We start from the raw sequence: 6,000 nt of genomic DNA, 5'->3' as shown, positions 1-6,000 counted from the left end.
GCGTTTTACACACCCGAGGCGTTTTTGGTTCCGATTGCCCAACTGAACCACCACACTGAACTCCTCTGCCTAGGAATTCGGCTCCTGGCTCCCTTCGGCTTGTGACTGCGAGGACCCCAATTTGAGTCACCGGAGAGCTTTTTCTCTTAATCTGGAGGGGCGCACGCGCCTGGCTCAGCAGAAATATCTCGGTCCTCTAAATGTGGGCCTCGGCTGCGGCACCACTCGGGCCGGGTCAAGGCCCTTCAGGCCTTCGCAGCGCCCGGGGCGCGTCGGCTTCTCCCGCGTCACCCTCGGGGTTTTCCAAGGCGGGCGGCGAGGGGGTAGGAGGAGGGACGAGAGGCGAAGGCAGAGTCGCCCGGGAGGAACCCGCTCGCGGACCCTCTAAGTCCCAGGTTGCCCACCCCGGCCGACACCGCCAGCCTTCCAGCCAAACCACTGTCTCTTCTTTAGACTGACTCCCTCGGCTTTCCGTTTTCTCTTGGGGAGGGGTGGGACTTCCGGCTTTATCTCCGAGCGACTTCCGGCAAGAGATGATGAACGAAAACAAGACGGCACACGGATCCGTTGGCCATTCGAGGTGAAGAAAAAGGGTACTTGGAGTGGGTTTTACTAAACCGGTCCCGAGATCCTGTATTTTGGCTCTAGCGTCCGGCGGTCGGTTCGCGACGGAGTTGTCCAGGGAGCCGCCGGAAGTCGCTCAACGGAAAGGCAGGATGTCCCGCCCCTTCCTCCCAGAGGGAAGACGGTGAGCCGGAGGAGTCAGTCGTAGGGGCAGCAGGAGCGATCCTGTCGGCAAACAGGTAAGTTACTGTCTGGCCGGGGCGGGGGGTTTGGAGGCGGGGACCGTCCAGCGTCAGCGCGGGGCCTGGGGGCGGTGGCTTGCGGGCCGGGGCGCCGGCGGCTGGACGCCGGGAGCCCCGCCAGGGCCCTTCGCTCTTCCTCCTCCCCCTTCCCCCCGCCTCCGCCCCTCCCGCTCGTCTGTCCCTCCCGACGCCTCCCAGACTCGCCCCTCACACGCCCGCGGGTGCTCGCCACCGCCGGCCTCCGCTCCCTCCCGCCCCTGCTTGCTCCGCTCCCAGCCCCGGGCAGGCTCACGTGCACCCGCGGGCTTCGGTTTTCCCGCGGCGCCAGGATGTCAACGCTGAAGCGGCGCCTCTTACCGCCCGCTGGCTCAGGGACAGACCCAAACACGCCCGAGCGGAGCCGCCCGCGGTTGTAGTCTGGGCGGTGGTTTCCTTAGCCGCCCGCCCACTCGGCCTCCCTAGCTGCCACCCTACCTCCTTCCGTTAAGGACGCTGGGCTGGCAGCGGCCCCACGCTGTGATCACTGTCGCCGTGGCTAACGCGGGGGACCAGCTTCTTGGGGTTTCACCCGCCCCAGCACTTGGAGGGAGACCGCTGGCTGCCGCACGCCGCTGTTCTGGCTGCGCGTCTGCCCCTGCAGCTGCACAACTCCCAGTCCGCGAGCAGTCCCGCGTGTGCCTGCCGCTCTCCGGACCTTAGTGAGCCGGGCGCCTGGAGCTGCTGACCTCTGTCGGTTGCGTTGCATTTTGAACAGCCCATGTATTTCATTGGGGAGTTCTGGAATAGGATATGTTGGCAGGCTGGACATCCATAAACACACATGTAGGATTTATTTGTTTTATAGGTAATCATAGCCCTAATGGTGATTGAGGTGTAACTTTACCGTCTGTGCGGGTGGATCGCCTAATAGTGTACGCGTGCTTTGCGGTGAGGTGTTTGTACACTTGGAACACCATATAGATATGTGGGGAAGGGCACTTGCGTGTGGATTAGAACATCTTTAGGAGAGCACAGCAATCTTTTAGGAATTAGTATTCCCTTTTTTGCCAAATGAGAACCAGATTAAATACTTTGGCCAAAGTTAACATCAGGATTCAAATCTCAAGGTGTTCATTACTCATTCTTTTTCAAGTTTGTTACATGTAATATTACAGACTCCTTCTGGCACGTCTGAAAAATGTTAAGGCAGGGCTGTCAAGTAGCAAATGTCTTATTGCCTGATACCTAAGGCAGTTGTGATTATTGCTGTTAACAATTGCTACTGGTGCCTTAAAAAAAGTTGTTTAGGAATAATTTAAGATTTACAGAAAAGCTGCAAGATAGGACACAGTTTCACTGGTATTCACTACAGTGGCTACACTTCAACAAAATTAGTTCCTGCTCTATTCCAGACATCATTCTAGGTGCTGGAGAGGGTGACATACTGCTCTAGAGGATTTCAAGGTCTGGTTGAGGAAACAGATACACAAACAAAGAGGATGCCTCTTGAAAGTGCTGAAATGGAGATACAGGAGCACAGAGGATAGTGTGTCAGATTGCCTCGAAAGGAGTGGTGAGAGCTTTCAGGATACCTGTTTGAGTCTCAAGAATCAGTGGGTATTCATTTGACTGATGGGACATTTTCCCCAACATTCAACCTTATTAAGTTTGTTTTCTTCCAGGAGAACTCTCTAACCTTCTAATTTGATTCCCCCCATCTCTGAGATTCGTTTTGCAAGTTGTGAGAAGAATCCCAGTTTAGAAATCTGTGAGAAGGAGATTAAATGAAACTTAATGTTTCTTATGCAGTAATAGAGATTTCTAGATCTGTACCTTTTTAAGTTCTTTATTTTTCATACTTGTTAAATACTTTTAGTGGTCTGGTCACACATATTGTTTATGGATAGGAGTTCGGAACTATAATTTGTGTTAAATTCCCACACCAGAGGGGACATTTGAGTGTGTGTCTTAGTCAGCTTGGGCTACTAAATACCATAGTCTGGGCGGCTGAGAAAGCAGACATTTGTTTCTCACAGTTCTGGAGATTGAGAAGTCCAAGCTCAAGGTGCATGTTCCTAGTGAGGGCTCTTCCTGCCTTGCAGATGACACCTACTTGGTGTGTCCTCACATGCCAGAGAGCAAGAGAGAACTCTGGTCTTTGTCTCAAAGGATACTGATCCCATCTTTGGGAGCCAACCCTCAATGACCTTATCTAAACCTAATTATCTCCCAAAGGCCCCACCTCCAAAGACCATCACATTGGGAATTAGGATTTCAACATAAGACTTTTGTGTCTGTGGTAGATGGTTTTTTTGGAATTTTTGTTATGTGTAATGAATTCCTCCAAAATAGACTTGATCGAGAACTAAATAGGAAACTGTGAAAGCATTTATATGGCTTTCACTAAAGAAAACACAATTTTATTTAAGTTATTTTAGAGTTATTAAGTAAGATTCAGAGACCAGTGGATGAAGAAATTTTGTTTCATTTTAATGAAAGAAATAAGTGGTGATGCACAGTGGTGCTCTTTTAACTTTTAGGTCTCATAGGAATGAATGCCCTCACAGAGTTATCAAGGAGGGCATGAGGACTGGCATTGATCTATTACAGTTCCCTCATTGTCTGATAGAGAGGCTGAGCTCCACAGAAGCTAAGTGACAAATTAACCCCAGAGATTAGTGGCAGAGCAGGGATTAGAATCTGGCCTTCTGATTTGCTGGCTGGTTGTTCTGTTCTTTCATCACTTATTCTCAAACTTACAGTGCTTCAGGGTCACCTTGTGAAAAGAGGGTCCTGACAGAGGTTCATTCAGTAGTCTGGGCTGGGACTGAGAATTTGCATTTCTAACAAGTTCCTGAATTCTGTTGAAGCTGCTGGCTCTGAGACCACACTGTGAGAAATGTGGTCTTACACTTCGTTTTTGATCTCTTATAAGAAGAGAATAAGTAAACCTGCATGGGTTTATGCCAGCCTAACCTTTTCCCTGGTACTCAGAGACTCACATTTTTATTTCTTTTTTAAATATATTTTTATTGCTTTCAGAGGTGATGGAAGAGGGAGAGAGAGAGAGAAATGTCGATGATGAGAGAGAATCATCGATTGGCTGCCTCCTGCACGCCCCCTACTGGGGATCCAGCCGGCAGGACCCTTCCATCTGCAGGCTGACCCTCTATGCACTGAGCTAAACCAGCCAGGGCTGAGATTCACGTTTTTAAATTTTGAGTTACAAACAATGCACCAATGTCAAAATGATTAGATGACAAAAAGGACTAGAAATGGATTATTTGTCAGAGCGAGTCATTTTCAAGGATAATTTTTGTAGATAATTTTAGAGGTCAGAGCATGTTATTGTTGAAGGGGACACACTTGAGCTGTAAGGGTCCTCAGTCTTATCAACACTGACAGTAAAGAGGGTGTCCAGATCGATTGCCAGATTGTTTAGCAGTGAGCATCAATTACTTCCAGTTTTGTTACGTGATGCATGTCTCTGTTATCTTGTGTGTTAAAATAGAGATCCTTTCTTATATTTAAAAATCTCATGAGGCCCTAGCACAGTTACATGCCCATAGTAGATGTTACATAAATGAAAATTGAACCCAATTAAAAAAGAGGAAGGGTGGGGCAATAAGGTAGTTTATTTATTTGGAGAGATTTCAGTGCCCTAGGAAAGTTACTCTGCTCTCTAGTCATCCCAACTATAGATTTTTATTGAATAAAAATTCCAACTTAAGCCTCATTTGTAATTATTGAAATTTTTTTTAGAATAATTACTGCAGGAGATAGTGTATTTTTATGTTAGTATTAATAAGTGGTAACCTATACTTTTTAAAAAAATCATTCATCTGAAATGATTTTTAAAAACTTTTTACTTTGAAATAATTTTAGAATTACAAAAGGTTGTAAAAATAGTCCAGGGAGTTGATATATACCTTTCAACCAGCCCCCCTTTGTTAACATCTTTAACCACTAGAGGCCTGGTGCATGAAATTCGTGCATGGGGGGAGGGTCTCCTCAGCCCAGCCTGCACTCTCTCCAATCCGAGATCCCTCTCACAATCCGGGACCACTGGCTCCTAACTGCTCACCTGCCTGCCTGATTGCCCCTAACTGCCCCCCCTGCCAGCCTGATCACCTCTAACTGCCTCTGCCTGCTGGCCTGATCGCCCCCAACTGCCCCCCATGCCAGCCTGGTCGGCCCCAACTGCCCTCCTCACCACTGGCCTGGTCACCCCTTACTGCCCCCGCCCCCCCCCCCCCGCCAGCCTGGTCGCCCCTCATGGCTGCCTCTGCTGGCCTGGTTGCCCCCAACTGCCCCCCCTGCTGGCCTGGTTGCCCCTCACTGCCCCCCTCTGACAGCCTGGTCGCCCTTCACTGCCCCCTCTGCTGGCTTGGTTGCCCCACGCAGCCTGCTGTTCAGTTGTTACTGTGAGGGTGTCCTGACCAATTTGCATATTACCTTTTATTAGTATAGATAGTGTAGTCATTGAGACCAGGTGGTTGATAATCTAATGTGTTCATTCGAGTTTCACCACTGATGTCCTTTTTCTGATCCAGGATCCAAACCAGTATTAGTTATCATGTCTATTAGTGTCTTCAATGTGACAGTTCCTTTCAGATTTCTTTATCTTTCAGGATCTTTTGAAGAGTACTGGTCAATTATGGTGTAGAATGTTCCTTGGTTTGGATTTGCCTGATCATCATTATTAAGTTGAGGGTTAAGCATTTTTGGCAAGAATGCCACAATGGTGAGGTTGTGCCCTTCTCTGTATTGTATTGGGATGCACGTGTATCATTGGTTGATCTCTTGGTTGAGGTGGTGTCTGACATCCTTCTGTGCTCTAAAGTGAAAAATTTCCCGTTGTAATTAATAAGCCTCATAACTTCACTGATTTTGGTGCAGAAGTTTAAAAGAAATCCTATCTAATAAAAGAGTAATATGCAAATTGACCATACCTCCACTACACCCACAAGCCATGCCCACCAGCCAATCAGGAGCAAGTATGCAAATTAACCCAACCAAGATGGCTGTGGCCATGGAGAGAGCAGGAGGCTTGGGTTTCCCCGGCAATGTAGGAAGCCAAGCTTTCCGCACACCCTGGCGGGCTCAGGCCTCCACTCAAGGCTACAAAGTTTTAATTATAGAAGATAAATAAATCCCAACAAAAATGGCTGCGGCCACGGAGCAAGCAGGAGGCTTGGCTCCACTCAAGGCTACA

At 48.6% G+C, this 6,000-nt stretch overlaps 1 protein-coding gene across 1 annotated transcript in view; it reads left to right on the top strand.

Annotated features, from left to right (window-relative positions):
• The first annotated feature begins 676 nt into the window (after positions 1–676).
• Positions 677–6,000, top strand: part of ZNF407 (zinc finger protein 407) — a 403,634-nt gene continuing 398,310 nt past the window's right edge. The window contains exon 1 of the mRNA XM_080683401.1: positions 677–803. The gene's annotated coding sequence lies outside the window, so the exon portion shown is untranslated. The remainder of the gene's footprint in view (positions 804–6,000) is intronic.

The sequence above is a fragment of the Plecotus auritus genome, assembly GCF_963455305.1.
Source record: "Plecotus auritus genome assembly, chromosome: 8".
Lineage (NCBI taxonomy): Eukaryota > Metazoa > Chordata > Mammalia > Chiroptera > Vespertilionidae > Plecotus > Plecotus auritus.
Note: the sequence above shows the minus strand (reverse complement) of the source record. Positions and strands in the feature narration are given on the sequence as shown.